Raw genomic sequence first — 26,158 nt, 5'->3', positions numbered from 1 at the left:
CATTGTTCCTACGTGAGTAGCTGTCAGTTTCATTCAAAAATTTCAATCAGAAGTCATTAAGTATTCATTTGCAAATTCATTTATAGTTTACCAAGATCACCGAAGCAACACACAGGTAGAGACAACTAAGTTTTGCGTCGTCTCATCAATATGTCCAGGAGCTTCTCAGTGTTCCTCTTTCCCTGAGTTACTTAAAGTTTCAGCACTTAGAGGCTCTTGAATTGCAGCACCTATTTTCAAGAGTTTGAGCTTCTGTACCCACAAGAAAGCCTATTCCCTTTCAAAAAGTGATTTTGGGGAGCAAGATTAGTGTCTGTTTAAACACTCCCCTGATTCATCAGGGAGGGCCTACAAATCTCAGAAAGTTCAATCTCTTCTCTTCTTCTAACTCATTTGTCAACACTTCCTTGGTGAACATAGCAATTCTACATAATGGAAGAGCTGAGAATTGTGCTGACAAATATTAAAAGGGCTCATTGGTGCTCCTACCATTCTCTGATCTTGGTTATAGACTTACTTTTGGCAAAGAACTGATTAGAAGGCCATCAGCTAACTCTAATGTTCTTAAAATTTTTCACTAAGTGTCTTCTATGAAAGAGAAAAATGAACATATACAACCCTGAGTCTAAGAATATAACTTAAAAAATCCACTTACAGGAATTAAAAGTCTCCATAGTTATCTGCCTTATGTTTAAAAGTCATCTGAATTTTATAATCTAATTAGTAGCAATATACATGTTTATTTTAACATAAAATTTTTTAAAAAATTGTTCAGTAAAATTGATAATCCAAGAAATTATGCTAGACTTTTCCCTATTTTTGTATTGTCCAATGCTAACAACAGAGAGCCTAATATCACTGAGAGTACTCTTCTGTGTGATCAGCAGAGCTATACAGAAGTGAACATTCTCCCATAATGTCAGCATAGCTTCTATAATCTAAGCGGTCCATTGATGTTCCTCAAAACCCCGTAATTCTTGCTATGCCAATTTGTCACCCATCACCTACATCGAGTCATTGAATAGAGCATAGGTTATAATGCAGAGTGAGCTAGGCAGAATTAAGTAATGGTAAGCTGTCTCAACATACTAATTTTAATATTTCCAGCCACCTTATTCTCTATACCCTTCTAAATGGATTTTAATCTCCCAGACAAAAAGAAGTAGCACTTTATTAAGCCATTGTGCCTCTCTCCCAGTCTTCCCCCTTTATAGTTCAAATACAATGACTTGTACAATCAATTCAAGATTATTAAATTATTCAAGAAATGTTGATTTCCATTTTAAGACTTTGTAGAATTTTTCAGTGGGAGTACCGTTGACATTTTAGGGGAGTGGAATTCTTCATTGTGTAAGAAAGTTACATGTAGTACAGGGTGTGTATGATGGCCTGGGGCTTTGGGTTCTGAATCCTAGCAACATTTCCAGATATGACAACCAGAAATCCTTCTGTACATTCTTAAATATTATTTTAAGTATCAGCACTACTCCTTGTGGAGAAACAAAAATAAAACCTAAATGTCTATTGACAGATGAATGGATACAGAAAATGTGGTGTATATATACACAATGGAGTATTATTCAGCTTTTAAAAGTTGGAAATTCTGCCATATGTGACAACATGGATGAGCCTGAGGTCATTATGTTAAGTGAAACAGGCCAGAGAGAAAAAGACAAATACTGCATGGTATCACTTAAATGTGGGATTTAAAAAAACAAAACAAAACAAGACAAGATAAAAAAAAACAAAACAAAACAGAAACAAACAAACAAAAAAACACCTCAAAGAAATAGAGAATAGAAATATGGTTGCCAGGGCTGGGGGAAAAAAGGGACAGGTTGGTAAAAGGGTTCAAATTTTCAGTTATAAGATGAATAAGATCTGAGAAGCTAACGTATAACATGGTGACTATAGTTAATAACACTGCATTGTGTAATTGAAATTTGCTAAGAGAGTAGAACTGAAATCTTCTGACCAATCTATCAGTAAATATGCAAGCAAGGAAGACGATGGATGTGTTAAAAGAATTCAGTGGATAGAATCCTTTCACAAATGTACACATACATCAAATTATCACATTGTGCACTCCAAATATAATTGTGTCAACTATACATCAATGAAGAAATAACAACATAAAAATACACTTGTACATAAATCCAAAAATAGACACAAAGTGAAAAGGGACAAAGAAAGAAGAAAAGGAAACAAAGAAGGAAAGAAAATTCCAAGAAACCAAGAAATAAAACTATCAGTATGCCAAGATCCTAAAAGTGTGTGAGCCTCTTGGGTCATTGGATAAAGGTCAGAGAAAATTTGGTTAAAAGTAAATTTCTGGTGTCTCTGTACCTATGATGACTTTAATAAAATATTTTATTAAGGCCTCAAAGAAACAAATATAAACAGAAGAATAAAAAATTAAGTAACTTTCATTTTAAAATTTACAATGATATTCTTGCCCTCCTACTCCATTTTTTTAAGCAAACATTACTGAATAGCCACTATTTGTCAGACATTAGGTGAGGAGAATATGTCTCCTCATATTTGAGGGACTTATAATGTAATTAAATGAAGATATATAGGTATTTAAATAAATATGATGACAGTACTTTGTCCAGGTAAAGTTGAGACACGAAGTAAAGTTGAGGTGACTTCCACCTGGGATGTAAAGTGAGTGGGGGATGGTAAAGAAGCAGAGAGAAACACAACCGTTCCCATCTTTAAAAAATTGAAACTCTCTGGTTAAAGGTGATCATTACAAATTTCATACACATAGTTAAAAAAAAAACTTTTAATTTTTGTCTCAAAAACGCTGTGCCATTTTCTCTGAACAAGGATACAGCTCTACTGTAAGAACTATTAGGTTCTATAATATTGGTTCCACTTCTTGTTGAATTTGAGGCATCTCCTAAACATGTCATGTTTAGGCATGTCCAGTATTGCAAACTAAACTTTAAGACCCTTAAAGGAAGGATGGATTCAGCATTAAGTGTAGGTAGGATCAAAATATAATTGCAATAATAATTACAGAAGCCAAAGGGAGGTTCCCTTGATAACCAGGGAAGAGACACTTACAGAGGGCTTCTTTTATTAGAGCAGAGGTGGAAAGTATCCAACGGGAGTCTCAAAAGAATACAAATTCTGGTTATTTTTATTACAGTCTTATAGAATAGCTGTTCCTGCTAAAATAGTAACACAAATTCTGCAATGCTTCCCAGACTTGTTCACCTCTATGTATTTGAATCTTCTGCTGGGGAATAAAGGTGAAGGAGGAGGAAGGACATTTGAGTCTAAAGAAATTTAAAAAAAGAAACCAAACTGAAAGTCTCTGAGGCCATGCAATATAACTACAGAGCAGGGAGTTAAAAGTTCATCAGAGAAAGCCTATACCTCCTGAATTCAACATAACTTGGTTTCATCCTATTCAGTTTCTGCCTAGAGATGCTGCTGGACACTCCAAAGATTCCCTTGCCTTTTAACATCTCTACAGACTTTAAGACACATTTTTTCCCAGTCCACAGACATTCTGTGGTTAGAAATTATACACTTTCCTCAAACCTGAATTGAAAGAACTTTCTGTTAATGGGTCAAACTGGATGCAACTGAACCACAAGAAATTGTCTGCACTTCCTGTAGCCTGACCGATAGAGAGGAACAGGAAGATTGTTTGAGTGGTGTATCACGTGGCATCCATAGTAATATCAGGAGTAAAAATGTATCTTCTATGAGTTCATTAGCCTGTTGGATTATCATATCATAATGGTTATTACAAATTAGTGTTTGTTTACAAGAAGCACTGAAATATCCCAAATACTCTTTTATCGTATGAAAATAGGTGTTTGTGTCTGCATTTTTGGTTTTATTGTAAGATAAACTTGGGGAAAAAAAGAGAGCAGTTATCTATTATGCCAAAATAACAAGATCATGAGGAAGCTTAACATCATCTATATTTATTATTTTAGGCCTACTTTGAATTTTTTTTTCAACAAGTTCTTTCTTAGCCACTTTATTTTATAAACTAGGCACAGTTATTAGGGTTCAGAGGGAGGGATTTTGGATGACATGAAAAAAGAGTGATCCTAATTTTAGATTAACTCTTGACTTAGTGATTTATCTGGTAACTCAATTCTTAAATAAAACAGAAGGAAACAACAATCAGAAATAACAATGAAATTCTGACACAGATCGTTTTCAGTATTCGACAAAAGATTGTCATCACCCTAATCTCTTGTTTTTGAAATTGTACATGATTTTGCAGGAGATAATCTTGTCCTATATTGCTGGAACTCTTTCTCCAAAAAATCATACTTAAATCCTGCTATTTAAGAATAAGACTATATGTTTGGCATGTGTTCTAACAACTCCACTGTTTCCTGTAAGATAACAGGTGATTATACCTTGTCTTCTCACAGTGCGAGACCATGATTCCCCCTTAAGAAATTTGTTTGTGAGAAAATAGCGGTACTGCCCAGAACTGCTTAGCATAGATATTCCTTATGAAAACTCACTGATATCTAAACAAAACTATATTTAAGATATATTAATTCATGGACTATTATGATAATTTAATATTTTAATCTCAAAATATGATAGAAATAATGATGAATAAAAATTAAACAAGCTTAAGGTCATAGTTTAAATAAAGTTATCCTACAAATATATCTTTGGGCAGGACCTCCTATTTAGGGTATACCTAAAGGGAAGAGAGATATTACCTTATAGCTGGTACAAACAACTCTGGTTCTCAAGAGAGAGCATAAGCAATTGTTTTCTTTTCTGTTACATGGCATTTTTGTATTTGCAGGTTCTCGTGAAAATAAATCCATTATAACTATACTATAAAATAGCACCTATATAAACACAAAAGATGTTCTATAGCCTATAATATTATGGCTTTTTACCATTGATCACGTACAAAGAGTATTTAGGCAATCCAAAAAGATATTAAGATAATTAAAAAACAAGAGTTTTTGGGAGGATTACTTTGACAATGTTGCTATGCTGAGCTAATTACAAAGAATACAGTACACTGACTTTCACTCTAAAATTTCAGCATGTATCTGTTAGCAGTTCTCTAGGAACTACCAGTAGCTTAATGTACTTTAAATCAACAAGTCTTTTGCAGTATCTAATATGTGCCAGGAACTGTGCAAAGCATGCCAAATAAAAATATAAAGCAGAAAAGATGTCCTCCTCCTCCAAAAATTTATTCTATGCTTTTGAAATTCTAAGCATGAATGTCGAGATTTATTTGTTATAGAGAGCTTCTCTGTGTTGTGTTCCATATCCATTAAGCCTGCTGTCATTTTAGCACTGTGACAGTGGACAATTCTACACATGCTAGTAGTCTTTTCCTGAGTCTGTTCTATGTATTTCTATCTTGTGGTTTGTTTCAAATCCACAGGAATCTGCTTCTCCCAGAAGTTTTACTGGACCTCAGAATACCCAGATATCCACCTTCTCTTTTTCTCTAGTCCCATCTCTCCAATTGGTCTCTGGCCCTGAAAAATCAGACTCTTCCTGTCTTGGGGTCTTCACAACTTATAAAAAACTACCATCTACAATGTAACCAGATAATTATTTTAATTATTTTAACATTTTATGGTCCTAAACTCATCCTTTACACCTCAGCTTCAGGGTTTCTATCCTAGTTTGATACCTTTTATGGCTCTTTAAACATGCTTACTTCCTGGCCTTCCCTCCTGATGTCTAGGCCTTGATTTTTAACACAGGTACCTCAGTATTTTTTTTTCTCATGTACAGAAAGACAGAAACACACATGCTTTTGGTTTCTGCTTCATATAAGACCTCTAAGATACCCTACCTAATGCCATTTTTGCCATATAACAAGACCTCTAAATATATTTATAATACACACATAGAACATATGCATATATGTACACATATATTCTAAATTTTATACCAATAAATCATAAGTAATGTATATCATCAATCACCAATATTCAATTTATACCACAATTTTCTATATAGATGCATCTTTTAAAAAAGAGAAATATCTATTGTGGAAATGAAGTGATAAGTACTAATACTTTCAGTACATATTCTCATTCTTCTATTCTCAATAAAATAGAACATATTCAGCAACAGGGTAGAGAAAACTGTCTCCTGCATCTTGTCTATTAGTTGAATTCCAAATTCAAATGAACCTTGGAGATAGTCATCCACATAGCAAAATACTGCAACCTTATCAGTGTTTTGTTTGTTTTGTTTTGTTTTGTTTTTGTTAAGTAAGCTCTACACCCAACATGTGGCTCAAAATCACTGCCCTGAGATCAAGTCACATGCTCCACTGACTGAGCCAGTCATGTGCCCCTCAGTGTGGTTTTAAGGTTGTCAAATCATTCTTAATTAATTCAATTATCTTCTAATTATGCTTGCAATTGCTAAGCAGTAGAAATGCAAAGTGGGTTCTTCCAAATTTCTCTTTGTTCTATTATGTTTCTCTTTTCTTCTTTCTTTTCCCCTCTGTCTCTATTCCTCCCTCTCTCTCACACAGGTAATGCAGTAGATTGTAGTCTGTTATCAAAAATAAAGAACACAGGAATTGTGTCATGAAGTATTTGATATCATAACCATTATATTGATTTCTGAGGATCCTTATGAATTATTTTCCATGTGATGCAGGACAAAAATCTGCAAGAAAGGTGACAAAAGGAGTTACAACATTAACCTAAGAGTATATTGTGAATACACAAAATAACTTGGGAGCAAATGAAATTAGAGTCTATTTTCCCCATTTCCTGAAAATGTCTGCCTGAGTTTAGTTGAGAGCTTCCCTGAAATGGTAATTGATCAAAGAACGAAGAAAAAAAAAAAAAGTCATCCTCTATCATGAAAATTTGGTACTGCTTAGAACATACTGGAGAACAGACATTTCAGATAGAAATCTCAATGTTTACTTTTCTCTCTGGATAACAACATTCAAATGGATAGCCAAGATAATATTAACCCCCATCTTCCCTGACCTGATGAAAATGACACAATTATTTGATACTTTGGAACTGTTATTATGATGTGGACCACACAAAAAACATTAAATATGGTTAACTGTCTTCTAAATAGGTCTTAATTAAACTCTTAAGATATATTTGGTCAATGAATCAAAAATCTTTGCAGACTCTTAAATTACCTGTCCATTTTTCTTCAATATTATAACATCCCATCTAATAAGATTCCCTTGCCATTATTTGAGAGTGAGTTTAATATGTGTTTGATATGTTTATTTAACAGCTACCGATTACTATATTAGAAGGAAATTATCACATAGATTGGAAAGGCCAAATCTCATAGACACCTCATTCCAGTAAAGCACAGCTCCTTTCTTTTTACTGAGCTATGTAACAGCTCACTGACTCAAATCATTTACTTATCATTAAAAGAGGGAATTGCTATGGTATATATATAAAAAAAACAAGGCAAAAATCCTTTTAGAGTCACACTTTTTCTCTAGAATAATTCAATGAGTCATCACAATATGACAACTGAGTGATTTTTGGGGGGTGGGGGAAGCAGCAGCAATTGTGAAGTAAAAAAATTACAGATTTTATTTCAAAAAAAGACTGAAGTCTATGAAAGTTCTTCATTTCCAGAAACTTTGATGCTTAAATCTACACACACTAAATAAATTAAGGGTTGGGGAATAAATATATGAGGTTGGTTACATTTAAAAGAAAAAAACTGAATCAACAGTGAATAAAGTTTAACCAACCTTTCAGCAAAATGGAGAAGGATGAGAGAAATTTGGTTATAAATTTTAAACAATTTCATGTCCAAGTCAAAGTGTGAGAATCCCATCTAGAAAATATCATAAGGGATAGCTACCTTGGGACTAACAAGAGGCATTTAAACCGTAACCAATTTAGCAACAACAGATAAAATTTTTGGTTACACCTTCATAAAATAGCAGAAAACCTAATTTAATGGAACTTCTGAAAACACAAAACTTCTGCTCTATCCATTAGCTGAAGCAAATAGTGTTCATTTGATTTGAGTGTTCTATTCTAAACATGTTCAATGACAGCCATGAAATTCACTATGGATTTCAATAGAATATTTTAAATCATCCTGTTCATATTGTTTTAAACTCGTCTTTCTTTAAAAATTGTCCCAGGTGAGGAATTTTTTGCACCACTGAAGGCAAGACATCCTGTTGATATCTGTGCCGAAAGATTTTTGTCATTTCCTGAAAAATCATGCAATGGGAAAAAGTAGTTTCTAAAGGAAGGTCATACAAAACTTCTTCAAGGATTAGAGTTTCTTCTTGTGAATATGAAATAAGAAGTGCCTTTCCCCCCATTTTAGTTAGCTATGCAAAGGCTATCTCTCCCTGATGACCTGACATAGACCCAGCCAACACCATCCATAATGAAAATCAATGGCACCAAGTCACTAAACAATTACTCTGTCTTCTTTAAAAATGCACAAGTCTTCAAAAAACAAGGATTTAGAGACTGATTAATTTGCCATTTGTCTAGGAGATTGCACTAGCTGCATTATTTAAGAAGTGCCTTGTCTTTGTGCCCTCAAAAGCTGAAACGAGATCAAAGATTTGAGAATCACCAGTTCCCATGAAGGGCATTTGGTGACAGCATGAAGGCAACCAGAATATGTGCCCTGGCCTCCACATTCAGAATCTTTCTCACACATAAGACCACAGTGGATTGTCATTTCTCCATATACACTAAATAGAAAATAAACCATGGTTTAAAAAAAATGGTTGTGCATTTATTTACTCAATGAAATATTCATGGGAATATGTATTTTCTAGTTATGTTTTCTGAGAGAAAGAAAACAAATCTTAGCACATCCATACTATACCAATCATATTCTCATCCTGATTCCTTCCTCTCCTTTGTCCTCTTTTTTGATTTACCTACATGTGTTGATGCTTCTATCATGTGATAACTTTTTCCATCTTTATTTTGATCCTCTCTGTACCATCTTTTGACTGAAACTCCCACTCTCATAATTTCTCCTCCAAGAGACATAGTAGAAAACTTAACCAAGATATTATATTGTGTTTTTCCCTTCCCTACTCCTATGGCCCCAAAGAGATTTTTCACTTTTTATATGTGTTTATTTGATTGAAGCAGTTATTTATATGGCACAAAGAAGAAATTGTTAGAAATACTTTTCCTTTACAAAACCTTACAATTCTAAAATTATTTGATTAGAAACACCTTTCTGGGTAACAGGAAACTCGAGGAAGGAATTTCTCTGTGACTCAAGAATTAGAAATCAGAAGTGAGAGAAAGAAGAGCCTGCCTGCTTCTCTGGGCAGTTCCCCAGGACCTTGAAAAAGGGGGACTCCAGAAGATGATGACATCACTTCAGGAAGTATGGCAGTGTGGATGCCTCCCTGAAAGGTCGTTCCCAGGCACGACTTGGCACATCGCATCATAGAGGACTTATAGGGTAGGTACTGAAGGTCATTCCCATATGCAGTCCTAGATTTTCTGAGTATTGCTCTGTATTATATAGTCTATTTGTATCTGCGTAGATGCCATTTTACTACTTCCTCAGTCTATTTCTCACCTAGTAAAACTCATTTATCCTTATATATTTACTTAGTGAATAATAAAATTAGTAATAAATAACAGTCCATGCTTAGCCTGAGACCAGGCAGGCATTTTCCTCTTGTTTTTTTTTTTTTTTTTTTTTTTTTTTTTAGGATAAACCAAAAGGGAGAAAAAAGATAGTATCCTGACACTCTTGTTTCTTTTACATCCATGATTTAAATGAGTGGTTTTAAAAATAATCAGAAGCCAGCGTTCCAGAGGCTGGGGAGAGAAACCTTTTGAAGGCTGGAAACTGTTTTGGACAATTTGATTGATTGTTGATTTCCTGAGGATTTCCTATACGTGTACATCGCTGTACCTTGCAACACTGGAAAGGAAATCAATCATTCATTTCTCTGACATCTGTGTGACACAGTATAAACACATACTGCTTGTGTTATTCCTCAAGCAACCCATGGTAACAGGTGATAGCAGAGAGATCTGACTATCCTCAATTAATAGATGAACATATCAAATCTTAGGTTACGTGACGAACTTAAGGTCACATGGATGACTCTAAGTGACAAAGCCAGGCTAGAGCCTATATCTCATAAGTTCAATGCTATTTTATGTCATCTTATGTCAACTGGATTTTTAAAAATCAGTTGATTTTTAGGAATCAAGGAAAAATTTTATCCCCATATCTGGTTTATTCTCTATCATTTATTCACCCAAGAAGTTTTCAGAAGGAGTGCATATTCAATAAGATAAACCAAAGTAGAAGAAAAACCACAAACTCCTTAACCAAAGGCCTGTGTGTATGTATTATGCATTGTCAATCCACCATCACTACCACTCCTTCTTAGAAGAATGGGCAAGAACTACATTTCTACAATTTCCCTCCCCATATAGTTCTAAGTTAGAATACACCAGTGAGATACCTCATGTGAGACTGGAAGACTAAAAAAAAAAAGGGCAGAGGGAGCCATTATTCTCTGGAGGCAAGAAGGCAGAGACATGGGCATATGGCAGACTTTAAGTTCACAGCAGCTTCCCAGAATGTTACCATCAATCACTTACTTTGACTGCCTAGGCTGTGTTCCTAGAGCATCACCTACTCAGTGATGGTTTACAGTATTCAAAGTAGCCTCTACATGAGTTGCTTCAAAGATTCCCTATGAGGTTCTTGTGATTCCAGCTGCTCAGGGGAATGTTCTTGAGAGCTGCACATTGCTTCTAGAAGTTGATATCCTCAGCACAGGCTTCCCCATCCTTTGCTCTCACATAGCTTCTAATGGTTGTACAACTCTTTAATTTCTTGTGTTAAAATCCTTCATTAATGGAAAATATAGAATATCTTTGGTTTCTCTGACCTAACCTTGCCTGTTTCAGAAAACATCGTTAGAAATGCTCTCTTAATACAGGTTTTGCCCAAATGCCCTTGTGATGATTTTACATGGTTTAGTAAGTGTATTCATGAACTTAAAATAATTAGGTGGCCAAAACCAATGCTTTCAGAAGTCACAATTCCCAGTAGGACTGTTAAGTAGATAGATTATTGATTTTTTTCTAAATAATCAGATCAATAGGCTACTAAACATAAAGTGAAGATAAGCATGACTTAAACCTTTGTGAATCGTATTAATCAAAGGCATCATACCCTAAGTCATCACTAAAATATTTTGCATTCTAATATTTTTATGATGTGTTGGATTCCGTACACATTTTTTAAATGGCTGATGATTTATTAAACCCTGTGTTCTATAAACTAATATTTGGTTCTACCATGAATATTTTATATATTTTCAGGGCCATAAATACTTATTTTCATTTAGATGAGTATAATCTTTTAAGCCTGCAACTTGATTCAATGTAATTGCAGAAGAAAGTCCAACATACAAAAATTTACTTTTATTTTGAAGACCGCTTATATATTTAAAACCAGAAGAAGAGAACAAGTATTAATGTCCTTAGGCATTAATGTCATTATGAAGTATGATATCTTTGTGACTATGTAAGACAATACTCATACTTTTGAAGATGAAAACCCAAATAGTTATGGCTATAGTGTAGGGGACTTGCCTTTTGATTCTTTATCAAAGAAAAATCAACAAAGAAGTAAAGCACTTCTATTGGTTAAATGTGATAAAATCCTGGCAATTTAAAAATCTGGTTTTTGGTTATATGAAGATGTGTTGTACAACTTTCTGCTTTTGGGGGGATGTTTTAAGTCTTTACAATAAAATTCACATAAGTAGAAAGATAAAGCCTTAAACAAGTTTTCTTAATATTTACATCATCATCAAAGTAATTTCTTATAAGAAAAAAGATAATCTCACTAAAAGTACTTAGAGAGTAAAATAAGTGGGCTTAAGTGGGGTAAAGATCAATATTAAAACTTTTAACAAATATGAAATATACTTCATATTTTAAATATAAAATATGAGTGATTAAAAATACAGTGGACTTCATTCCCATGAACTAACCAGTGCACCTATAATCCTTATCGCCTTTCCTTTCATTTCAAGATTTCCCAATATGTAGTCCCTTTCAGGGACCAATGAATGAAACTAACTGATGATTTAGTGTTTATGCTATTTAACTACATTGCATATCTCAATTAATTATGTCTGATGAGTAAGTGTTATTTGTTCCATTTTGTAGAACTAGAGACTAAAGCTCAAAAAAGTATAACTTGGGCACACATACACCAAAAAGTGAAAGAAGTAGGATTCAAGAAATGTCTATGTGACTTTGAAGATTTCATGTTTTCTTGCTCTACCATGTTTCTCTTTCTTGATGACTCTGAATATGGTTTATAATGTAGTAATGAAATATATCAGTTTACGTTATATGAGTTTTTTTCTGGCTTCATGTTTCCTCTATATATTTCTTCTTAATAAAGTCAAAGATGTATAATTGGCAAAATATGTTTTAATTCATGTATGTTTTTATTAAGACAATGTCGTTACATTAATTGACCCTACATTATTTATTTAAATGAAACATTTCTAGATAGAGTGGTTGTATGTTATACCTCTTACTTAAGATCTTAATTTCTCTATACTTGTTTCATACACCAGAAGGAATAAAAAGGTCTTGTCTACATACATATTTGAGTTAGCATAAAGTGGTAACATGAAATACTGCTGGTGAATATGAAGACAAACGTCGGGAGAGAGACATTATAAAATAGAAGAAAATATCCTAGACTAAGAGCTAGCAATACTTATATCTAATATCAGTTTTAATATTGATTAATTGTAGGGTTTAGGGTCAGTCATATTACATTTCTGAATCAATTTCACTATTTCTAAAATAAACCTGTAAAAACTAGAGTAGTATTTTCCAAAATATATATTTCAGATATCCTGGGTTCTACTGATTGACTTCAGGTGTCTCTATGCATTTAATGAGGAGAAAGATGACCAGACAGAGATCATGGCCCCTTATTTGCTTTTCAGAGGACTACTCTGATGTATATTTTATATACTGTAAATCCTGTTGCCTAAAGTATCAACACTGCCAAACTCTATTGTCTCCAAGGCTTTTCTCAGATATCAAGTCATGTGAAATATTTAATACAACTAAGGTTAAGAAGAGAAAGATAGTAATGTCTTGAATAAAAATATAATGTCAGTAATAATGTTAATAATGACAGAAACAGTATCTGCAACTCCTACTTTCATTCAGCAAGTGCCAGCAAGTAACATGGATTAACCATGTTTAATTCTGTGTGCAATTTCAAAGGTCGGGATCGTTAACTCCATGAGGATGAGAAAGTAGAGGCTCATAGAGATTAAACACTTGGCTTAAATCCAAATGTTTTAAAGTGATAGAAGGAAAAAATTAAATTAAATTTAAAAAAAAACTAAAAAAAAATAAAGTGATAGAAGGGTAGAGGAGGGCTAGCTGCAAAATGCATACATTTGCCAACGCTACACTGCCTCCCAAATTTTGTCCATAAGAGAGGGAACTAGTGTAAAGAAAGAGTTTCTGGAGGCTTGTAAAAGAAGTAAAAGGATTTGCCTAAAATGCCACCAGGATACCAAGCAAAGGCTGAGATTCAAACCCACGTGTTCTGGCTAAATTTATCTCATTTTCCCTTGTGCCATGTTACCATCATGAAATAAGGGGTCCTGCAATATCATAATAAGAGAGACATAGGTACCTATAGGTTTGTAGAGGCCATCAATAAACCTGGCTTGTATTTATGTTTGGCTACAGTTAAACTTAATTATGTCATTTCAATAGAATATATTCCTCGAACAAACAAAATCCATGGGAAAAATATAGTTCCAAAAGACTTATCATTCACTAAGTACCAGTAATTTTTAGGAGATTATGCTAAGTGCCATTTCTACTTACTTTCACTATTGGTCAATGATTTAAGAAATATTTTTCAAAAAAGCATTTTCAAAAGATTTTAACAAGATGTTCATTATCAGTTAACAAACCAGCAAATAAATAATGGTGGCAGTAAAGCCTGTAAATTCCAGCTTTCTACCCTATAACTTTATTATTCCTTGGCATCTTAGCACTGAAGGATACCATAGTTGTACTTGCCACTGGCCACCACTTACGAGCTAGTGTTGCTATGCTTCTGACAACTAAGCAAGTTATCCTCTAACTTTGACTGTGAAAATACATCATCCCAGTTCATGGTCAAATACTTGTTAAAATTGGAATTTCTAGTAACAGTCTTGCCATTAGCTTTAATCTCCTTTCCCATTTAAAAAAATATAGTATCTTTCTTTTAATTGTCTTCTCCATGTTTTTATCCTCTTAAACTTCTGCATCTCTGAAAGCAAGCACACTTCTTTGATTTCAGTTAGTCTAACTAATACATAGAGATAAGCCCAACAGAAAAATAACAGAAATGGCAAATTTCTGTTAATTGATCTATGGTTATTTGAATCTTCTTTTTAGACCAAGCTAGAGTGTGCAAGACATAGGTCATTAAATATTAAACAAACAAATAAAACAAAAAACAAACCTGAGTAACTGGCATGTGGAAGACTTAACGGGGAAACCTGACCCCAGAGATCATGAGCTAGTCTCAGTTTTCTGGAGAAATGTCTATTCAGAGCAGGAGATCCCCTGAAGCTTATCGTAGATTCAGTAAATGGTAGCATTTAAATACCAGAAAGGTAATTTCTGATCACTTATCATCTCTACATTAATATCCTAGGTGTTAAAAATAAAGCTGTAACTATTTTTAGACACTAATTTGATTGCCATAAATTTATTTTAATTCCACTGATATGCTGGTGGAGCCAAAAATATTCTGTTTATCCAACAGGACGCGAATCAGACTGCTGTTTTTCAGCACTTGGTGTCTGTGTCCTCTGTTTGGTTATATGTATTGGCAGATGCCCCAGTGCTACCCAGATGGAAGTCACCTAATATCCTGTAAATCTTATATCATTACTGCTGACATCTGATAAAAGTAGAATTGTCACTCTATGCCAGTAACAGGATTGCTACTAAAATAAATAAATACATGGGGAATGAAAAGCATAATAACAAATACTTTTTACTTTGTTTTGGTTCAAATGGTATCACTGTTTATCATGACAATATAAAGTGTACAAAATGCTCATAGGGTGTACAGACTAAAGTTTGTATAAACATTAATCTTTTTAATAAAGAAAGCATTGGAACATCTGGAATCCATATGCTAATATTCAGCACAATAGGCCAAACTATGATAAAAACTGTTTTCTTATATATAATATTTAGGTTTCCCTAAAAATAAAATTACAGTTCTATAACTGGTAAGAATTTCCTAATATACTTTTGTATAAGTGTATCTTTTTTTAAAGATTTTATTTATTTATTTGAGAGATACAGTGAGAGATAGCATATGAGGGGAGAAGGTCAGAGGGAGAAGCAGACTCCCTGTGGAGCTGGGAGGCCAGATGTGGGACTCACTCCTGGGACTCCAGGATCATGACCTGAGCAGAAGGCACTTGCTTAACCAACTGAGCCACCCGGGCGCCCTGTATAAATGTATCTTATACTTTTGTCTAGATTAAAAACAAAATCCAGTCTCTAACATAGACAAATCGTCTAATAGGAAATGGGGTTTAAAATTTCTTAATTGATAGTGTTTATGTCAAGTTTGTATTCATTATGGCTATGTGTTATCACAGTGTATAACCTCGTGGTATTTAATGACTTGAATCACTTAATGAGGGAAATCTAACTCATTCATATATAGTTCCTTAAATTTTGGACAATGTCTATCACTAATTGTATCAATCATGTTTTTTATTTTCCTTATTTTATGATGTCTTAACATCTGGGGGCTTGACAGACTCAGGCAGGGGCTGACCCTCTCCAATTCCTAGAGATAGCAAACAACTTGCCAGTAAGCATGCCTTTATTTCATTTCATTTTATTAGTTATTTAGAGAGAGAGCACATACACTCGAGAGCACACATGGGGGGCAGGAAGGGGCAAAGGAAAAAGAAGAGAGAGAATCTCAAGCAGGTTCCACACCTGGCATGGAGCCCAATGTGGCCTCAATCTCATAACCCTTAGATCATGACCTGACCTGAAATCAAAAGCCAGACCTTTAACCAAATGAGCCACCCAGGATACCCAAAGCAAACCAACCAATACCCAGTTCACTCCCTCCAATCTGCCTCTCTTCATGATCCTCCTGCAGCCCCCTGCCCTAAATCACCCCAGGGCCAGATATGGGACAATTGGCAACTATCCAGATAGTCCAGAGCCTGCTGGAATTACTTAAATTATGCAATCCCAAATCCATTTGGTCTGTCTACTCTGCTTTGCCCATTCCTTCCTTCGAAAACCACAAAAAATACCCCAGGTCAAGTCCTGCTCCTCTGACTCCTTCCCATCCCTGGAGCTTCCCTATGTGGCCTTACGGAATATGGCATGCTCCCTCCTCTTGGGAATTGTAACAACTTATTCCTTTCAGTTGCAGTAGTCTCCTGATGTGTTGGCCTCACCAAACTGAATAAAAACAAAATTCTGAGTACATTTTAAAACACTAATTAAATCCACTTTCTTTCAATAGATTCCAAGTCCACTTCAATTCTCTGCATTGGAAAGTTTGAGGTCTATAATGGGAAACTTAGGACTCTATGGAAGAGAGTTAATAAGGAACAATGCAAGAAGAAAAATTTTCTTGAAGGGATATTTAGGTTTTCACCCTGGCTCTGAAACTTATTTGGTAATTAAATATTTAGTAACATGTTTAAGCATATATATTTTCTTATATAGTTCCTCTTCTGCAAAATGATGATCTCTACTTGCAAGCATAGCTGTTAATTTACAAATTGTCAATTTACAAACACTAAGATTTCAAAAAATGCAAATTTTTATTACCAAGATAAGTAATTGAGTAACACTGGAAATCTGAATAATTAATTTTCAATGTCCCTTAATTTTTAATCACATTTATGTATATTCAATTTATTATAAAACAATAAAAACATTATAAAGAAAAGTAAATCTGCCCATTCCCCACCCAGATCATCTAGCCCTCATGTTAATAGCAGGTAACAAATCCTTCAACACTTTTTCCAAAGTAACAATTGAATAATTTATATTTAAGAATCACAAAGTGTTCATCAGGAAAGACACTTTCTTACAGAGTAATGCTACCAAATAAATGTAAAAAAAATGACAGAATTATTAAATTATTGATATCCCAGTGTTCTTTTAGATGTGGTTCATCAGTGTACTGAAATCCATTAGATTAAAAAGTTTTGGGGTTAAAGCTATTCCCACAGTGCCAAAATTATCACCACAGAGATTATTTGTAAAACTCAGAAAAATCATTCTAACATGGGGAAACATATAGGTTACCACTTTACACCAGTGGTGCAACTTAGCATCACTAATACCATGACCAGCTGACTTATGGGACTCCTGATGTGATGCAATTATAAAGTATCTTTATAAAATAAAGAAAGTAGTATTGGGGGGAACATTTAACTTGAATCTAATCAAGTCTTAAAGCTATTTTTTGGTTTATAGAAAATAAGGTTGATAGAGGTCTATATTACACAACATCACTGGAAATCAGACAAATCCATACTAGGGCATTCTATAACTGCATGGTTTCTTCAAAAGTTAATGTTGTTAAAAAAATAAAAAAAGAAGGCAGGAGGTGGTAGGTTATAGATTAAAAGATATTAAGAGAAAATTATAAAAATATATTTGTAAAATGTATATTCTCCATACTTTCTGTTCCATTTTGCTATAAACCTGAAACTGCTCTAAAATAATAAGATTTGTTAACTAAAGATATAACATGTAGGCTTTGAATTCTGATTTGGAAAGTAAATGAAAGATAAGCAAGCAATTTTGAATATTGTGTAGATAATGGCTTATCTTATGTAATTGTTAATTTTCTTAATTGTAGTCATTATATATGCAATACCTAGTTACATAGGAGAAAGTCCTTTCCCTCAGGATATGCATACTGAAGTATTTGGGGACAAAGGCTAGTAGTTATAGCTGCAACTTATTTTCACATCGTTCAGCAACAAACACAACTATAGTTTTATGTGTACGTATGTGGGTGTGGACACACAGAGGTAAAGGCAAATACGAAAACATTCCAACTATTGTTAAGTCAAGGTGGGGTGGGTAGGGATGTCTATTCTAGTACTAATGTTCTAGAACTATTGTACTATTGTACTAATGTCTAGTACTATTCTTTAAACCTTTCTGAATTTTTAAAAAGTTTTTAGAATAAAAAGATGGGGAAAACCACTCTATAAATTTTCCTATCATAGTTGTTCAGACTTGGTTTGAGGACTGCAGCTCTACATCTTCAGCCTGGATCTCTATGTGAAAGTTAAAAAAAAATACACAAAACACAAACAAACAAACAAAAAAAGATAAAAGAAAAAACACAACAGGGGCGCCTGAGCAGCTCAGTCTCTGCGCTTCCAGACTTTTGATTTCGGCTTAGGTCATGATCTCAGGGTCTTGAGATCAAGCCTCATGACAGGCTCTGCGCTCAGCAGGGAATCTGCTGGAGGTTCTCTCTCTCTCTCCTTCTCCCTCTAAAATAAATATTAAAAATTTAAAAAACCCAAAAGACAAAAAACAAAAAAACAACATCTTATTTCTATATATTTGGGGGTCTGGATGTTCTATACTGCTTATTTATTTTTATTTTTATTTTTATTTTTTTTAAAGATTTTATTTATTTATTTGACAGACAGAGATCAAAAGTAGGCAGAGAGGCAGGCAGAGAGAGAGGAGGAAGCAGGCTCCCCGCTGAGCAGAGAGCCCGATGCGGGGCTCGATCCCAGGACACTGGGATCATGACCTGAGCTGAAGGCAGAGGCCCAACCCACTGAGCCACTCAGGCGCCCCTGCTTATTTATATTTAATGGCTTCCTAATTCTCTTGTCTTGTGCCTATTGGTCTAAAAAAAAATAGAGTCCGAAAGCTGCGGGGATGATCGAATCATCTTAGAAGTGTCAGGGTATGGAACAGGAGCTGCTCTCCTAATATCCTAATTGTATTCTCCTAATATCTGGTTAAACTAAGATAAAACAAATGTCACCAGGATGAAATTGTAAGCTCTAAGAGCAGGGGACCATAGGTGTTTCACCTTAATACAAGCACATACTGCTTCACTAGTTTTTCATCTGCTTTAATAGCATGTTCAGTCACTTACAAGAGCCTGACACATTATTTTCTTTGAACGGTGTTTTATAAAAGTGCCTATGTTTACATCCCTAAATTGTGCAGAAATCCCTTCAAACTTGTGATCTCTTCTATGGAGCAGGACACTAATTGGTAGCTTTGTCAAACAACTGCTAGAATTTTTTTTCCACTTCTTATTGAGACACAGCTCAGTTCTAGGCCAGGTTTACATTCTTTGCTTCCTTTTCTTTTGTTTCCCTTAGATCTGGATCCTGCAAGCGTTAGGTCAGTTGTCATTTTTACCAATTAAAACAATGATCTTTGCCAAATTAAAAGGACAGCTACGCCTTTAAGTACATATTTAATAATGCATGCACAAAATAGGACTTTCCCTTCCCTGGCTGGAATGAACAAAATTTCCTCGGAGATTGCTTTAGTATTATATCTAGATAATGCTTTAGGATTACAACCTAAATCATACTAGAATAACTGCATTAGAATTACTCTGATACATCATTCTAATGTACAGGCCTACAGTATAATGTTACTGTTGGAGTAATCCAATAAAACTGGTAGGTCCCAGAACTAGGACCGTGCGAGAAAGGCCTTGAAGATTGTTGGAATATATATTGTTAGAGTGAAGAGGAGAATTTGTAGGTTTGTAACCGTATTAATATATGGACATTCTAAAGGGTAAATGGGAATAATTTTACAACTGAAGAGAAAAAGCAGGCTGTAGTTATAAGTCCATGTCCATGAAATTGCAAATAACACAAAAAATCCTTGGTTGCTAAAAGCGAGTCCTCTTGGCTTAATAAAACTGACATGCATCCGCTTGAATTTGAAATTTGGATCAATTACCCTTGGGTTAAATGATTCAGCTTCTCCCATTTGGTTAGAAGCATGACAGTAGGTAAGAGAAGGGTCCAGATGGTGGAGTTAAAGATTTGAGTTGTATTTCCCACTCACTCCTGAAACTGTAATCAGGGGATACATATCTATCACTCTATAACTCAGTATTTTTACCTGTAAGATGAAAATAACAAAAGTTAAATTTCATCTTGGAAAAACAGGGTTAAATAAAATACCTATATCTCTCCTGAGAGTATGTTTTCAATATATATGTTTAAAGTATTAATATGTGTGAGCACAATACTCCACCTACCTAAGACAACTTCCTTAACACCACACTGCTGCGGAAATTTGCACTTTTTCAGAAAATTCTTTGTTTACATGCAAATACAGTCCCTACTGAAAATTATTCAATGACTGGTGATTGCCCTTAAAATGAAGTCATAATTGGCCAGCATTTTTAATATGACTTTTCAACATCAGGACTATTTATCTAAATCTGTTTTTTTTTTATTATCTCCAGAAATATTCTAAATTTCTTTCTATTCTCTGTAGCATTCATACTCCCACTCAACTTCTTAATTCTTATATGACCCATGCTCTTTTTCAGCTTCAGAGCTAGTTTCTGTGTCTGCAAATTTCTTCCCCAGCCTGTCCACTATGCTAATGTCTTCTTATCCTTCAAAGCTTTATCTAGAAACAACTTGGTTTAGGACCCCTTTTTTCATTCTCCAAGTCCAAATTTCTATGATCCTCATTCATTTCAAATGAACTTAATATACTGAAATTGTAGTTATAAAATGTATAGGTCAAGGACTTATTTCAGCATATAGTTAATTACCTATATTTAATAAAACATTTTTCCAGGTAAATTTAGCAAATCACCAATGCTCCTCATCCTAAATAATGTGTAATGTAATTATTGCTTATGGTATGTGTGTGTGTATGAGTATTTAACCATGTTGCAGTTAGTGTAGACTGACCTACTCACTTCCAAACACCAGTGGAGTTTGTAAGTTTTAAAAAATCTAGCTTCCTTATGGATACACTTTCACTCATTTGCAACTACTAAGACATGCCCTCCTAAATATATACGATGAAAATAAATGTTTTGTCATTAATATTTCTGGAAATAAAATTTTGCTTCAATCTCAAATATTTGTGTTAGGGTGATAATTTTTTCCATAGGCACCAACAATCCTGTAATGAAAGCTTATGGGAAATAAGTTTCCATATACATTATTCTTTTCACTGGAATTTTTCAAAAACATTTTTTTAAGATTTATTTATTCATTTATTTGACAGACCAAGATCACAAGTAGGCAGAGAGGCAGGCAGAAACAGAGGAGGAAGCAGGCTCCCCACTGAGCAGAGAGCCCAATGCAGGGCTCGATGCAGGGCTCGATCCCAGGACCTGGAATCATGACCTGAGCCTAAGGCAGAGGCTTTAACCCACTGAGCCACCCAGGTGCCCCTCAAAAACATTCTTTATGGTAGAGGTATAATTGCTTTGGGGCATAGATCCCTGTGAGAATAACTGTCTCCCATTCTCAGGGAAGATTCTCCCTTTGTCTACATGATCATAGACACACCCAGAATGCTTGGTATTTTACTTTTTGGGCCACAACTTGTTCTGCATTTGATATAAGCATGCCAAGTGAAGTTTGGTTTGGAGATTTGGCATGTAGACTTAACAATTTCTTCTATGTGACTGCACATTTAAAGAGGGAAGATTAAAAAAAAAAAAAGACATTGAAAGTACCCATTGGTCTATATGAAGAAAAAAGTATACGGTCTATATGAAGAGCACAGAAAGGGTCGTATGAAGGAATAAAGCAAAAAACCGGCAGGGAGTACGAGGGAAGGTAGGGAGGGAATAAGAAGAGGGAGGGAAGAAAAGGGGTGGGGCGGGGGAAGGAAGAGAAGGGAAGGGAAGGACTGAAAGAGATTTATTTTCCTGGGTTGGAAGCTAAAAATCAGTATCTATGGTTTAATTGTATCCTGTTCCTTAGATAGTCATAGATAACTCCTTCTGCCTTAAGAAATTTAGATTTTTTTGTTCAACTCACTACACTGTATTCACTTTGAAACCAAGAGAACAAACAAAAACATTCCTAAGGTGATACATACCCATTTTAGAAGATAGATTCTAAATTCGTCTAATAACTGTGGTATTAGGTGTCCCTCCTAAGTCCCAAATTTTTATTCTGATTATTCTACATCAAGAACATCATATAACCAAAAATGGCACATTATTGAGTCTAGAAAAATATCCATAATTATTTTTGAGTCTAGAAAATATAATTTTCCTAAAAACTACAGATCTTATGCAGGTTTCCTTAAAAAAAGGAGATTTTATGTATTTAACTGAAAGAAGGAACACACAAGCAACAACAGCATCAGAGAGAGAGGGAGAAGCAGGCTCCCCACCCAGCAGAGAGCCTGATGGGGGGCTGGATCCCAGGACCCTGGAATCATGATCCAAACTGAAGGCAGACACTTAACTAACTGAGCCATCCAAAGCCCCAGTAGGTCTCTCTTTATATAGAATTTTGAGTTAACAAAATTGGGTAAAATGCATATTGCCTGATAATTCCCATTTCAGAATGGGCACAACCTCTGTGAAATGTACCCCAAGAAAATCATTTTATAATTTTAGCAATTCCCATAAATCTGTATTATCAACCAAAACCAAAAATAAAAACAAAAAACAAAAAACAAAAAAACTTGCAAAAAAAACAAGTAATAACTAATAATTAATGCAGTTTCCTAATCTTCAAACATCTACAATCCAGGCTACTTCATTAATTCCTTCCATCTCTGTACTCAGCATATTCTCACCGTGCTCAGGCGATACTAAGTTTTACATTCACAGCTTGTGCAATACCTTTCTTCTCATCATTTTTATTCCTGGTTTTATTGTTAAAGGTATCTGTTGAGTATTCGGTCCTCATCAGTCAAACATGCACACTACTGCATATTATAATAAGTATACACAGACTGCTAACATGCTTGATTTACAAACATCTTTAGTAGGCCTCCAGGTCACTGCAGAAAACAACCCCCTTCCCCACCATGCCTCTGCTCTTTCATTCCTCATTACTTAATGGAGAAAACAGATTGATCTGTTGTCTGACAATTTGTCATCCTCCATAGCCTGCTGATGTCAATCAGGGCTAGGGGACAGACATTCATCAGAAAAACCTGGACCCTGTCATTAAAAGTGGACGTGTATTTCTTGTAAAGTTAATCTAAAATCTGAGCACCCAGAAAAAGGGCAGTAACAGGACACTCTGAAGGTCACCTGAAGGTAACTATCAGCTATTGAATAGCTATTAACTATTACTAATTCTGTTCAAATGCATGGTTGCATCTCTTTTAGATTGAAAGGCAGAGCAGAAGAGGAGAGAAAGAAGAAAGTGGAAAGGAAAAACACATAATGTCTGAGAAATGTGAACTGAATAACTGCCAAATTCTTAAGAGTTTAAATATGCCTGTTACGGTGATATGCAGGGATGAACCAGTTACATGTCTAAATGAAAAAGAAAATCATTCAAGCTACTCTTATAAGGTTGTATTTTGTAATTACTATTGCCAGATTATACTCTCTAATCAAACAATATAATAATAGTAAAGGCCCAGCAAAATGTCAGAAAAACTTCAAGGGAAAAATGAATTTAAATAGCTTAAAATTACATTTGCTTCAGAACAGAGTTGACAGTAGTTAACATTTGTGAAATATATGTAGTTGTGCATTACTCAGATCTCAAAACAGAGTTCATTAGCAATCAATTTTTTACTGCAATTACAATTACTTGGAAATTCCAATATTGCTATGAAAACAATCACTTCTCTTAAACTACGTTTGAAAAATACTTATTAAATTGATTAAATATTGTCATTGTGTAGTAGGTTTTCCAATAGTAATATATTATTCTCCTGATTTTCTTATTTGGCTCAACGTCAATGAACAAGTCAATGACAAGATGAATTGAAAGACTACTACACTATCATTGAGCTGGTGATTACTTGTTAAAATTGTGTTTCATGTGGATGTTTCTCAATTATATACTTTATTGCCTTATCCCCCCCAAAAAATAAAATTTGCAACCACAATGAATTTTGAAGGATTGTATGATTAGTTATATATAGTTAAAGTTTCATTTAGAGATTCATTAAAAAGAGAAATAGTCTTCTACCACAATTCATTCATTCACACATTCATTTGCTCATCAATTCAGCAAATAGTTACCCAGTTTTATTAACTTCTAAACACTGTAGTAAGACCTGAATACACAGTGATGAATGAAAATGACAAGGTGTCTAGGCCCTAAAGATGTTTAAACCTAGGAATCTAAACCGAAAGTTATATAATAAATATATAATTAAATTTTGCAAATTGTGATGAATGAAGTACAAAGGGACTGTGAAAAAGAAAAGTGATCTGGAGGAGGGGCTACTCTACATAGGATAAATCAGGTTCATATCCTTTGAGATTTAATTTAAGCAGAGAACTGAAGAATAAGAAAGGTTTAGGACATAAGGAGCAAAGGAGAGTCTGCCAGGTGAAAACAAAAACAAAACAAAACAAAACAAAAAACCCTGTATGAAGGCCTTGAAGCTTGGCCAGCACTTAGTGAATAAGATAAATAATTTCCCAAGATGATGTTAGGGAAGTAAGCAGGGTGAAGGATTTGGATTATCATTTATTGGTTATGTAAAGCAATGGTAGTTGTTAAGCAAACGCCAATATCTCTCTACACATATATACATACATACAGACATACATGCATATGCACATTTCTAGTGGATATATTAATTAGCACAAGCTTTTGTCTGTTTTAAAAGCAGTAAAACTACGCATTCTTATAAGACAAAAATATATCTGGTGGAAAAAAAATGAAACATGTATGTATAAATTCTACCAAAGTAGGTTGTTGCAGCAATATTTATGAAATAAGTAATTAGAAAATATGAAAATTTTCAAGTATTATTAAAGGATACATTTGAATAAAATAAGAAAATCAAAAGTATAAGTTTTTATATCATATATGTATATTTATTATTTATATTATGATGTCAATAAGAATATTTCATATTAACATTTATGAGATATCCCCAAGGTACATGCTTAGGAAATTATATAGACTTAAATTACTACATTCTTACAACTAGAAAAAATGTGGAATGCCTAAATATTATTCAGTATGAGACTGACAAAATACATTATGACATATCCACCTTAAGAAAAAAAAAGTATAATATCACACATATATATCATAAGTCCATAAATATTTACATTTATATTTCAAATTTAAAAATAAAATGAAAGCTTAGGAGATAAAGAGTGGCTCTTTACTGATCATGGGGAGTGGGAAGTGAAAATTATGAATTCCCAATAACCGCTCTTGCTTTAAACTTAATTGAATTTAAATATAATATGGGTCTCAACAAATAAAGAATGACATCAGAGAATCAAGAAAACCTGTATTCAGTAGCCTACATGCAGGATAAAAGCATAACCTCGGATTAGCTGTCCCCTTTTCTCTCTCTCTTTTTTACCTTCAGATCTAGCATATTTGGGGTCTATAGACATATAAACTTAAAATATCTCCTGAATGACAATATGTCTTGGCTCTGTGTGTGCAGCCTTGAATTCATGCAGGGTGTTTTATTAAAAGATTTAAATTATAGTTCGGAGAAGATGTGGTAGAATAGGTGGACCCTCAACTTGCCCATGTATACAACTAGTTACCTATTAAATCATCCTAAATAACCCAGAAATATATCTGAACACTGGAAGAAAAAACTATGCAACTACAAGTAAAGAGAGGCTGCATTCAAAAAACTAAGAAATACAGAGATGTGGGTTGGGAGAGAAACGGATCATGGCTATTGCTGTGGTGAGGGAGCTGTGACCACACAGAAGAGTGAAAGACAGAAGAGTACACAGGGGAGTGCACAGAGATTTGTCTTCCCAGGACACTTGGCTTGGAAAACAAGAGGGCCCAAATTTTGTGAGTTCTTACAACCAGCAGGGCTTAAAGCTTGGAGTTTTAAAGGTCAGCAGTCTTGGCTTGGGAGAAATAGGAGGCCATAGCTTTGCTTTTGGAGAGAAGGCAGACAAATAGTCTGTAGAGATACATCAT

This window comes from Lontra canadensis, unplaced genomic scaffold (genome assembly GCF_010015895.1).
Source record: "Lontra canadensis isolate GAN:19392208 unplaced genomic scaffold, GSC_riverotter_1.0 scaffold19, whole genome shotgun sequence".
NCBI lineage: Eukaryota > Metazoa > Chordata > Mammalia > Carnivora > Mustelidae > Lontra > Lontra canadensis.
Note: the sequence above shows the minus strand (reverse complement) of the source record.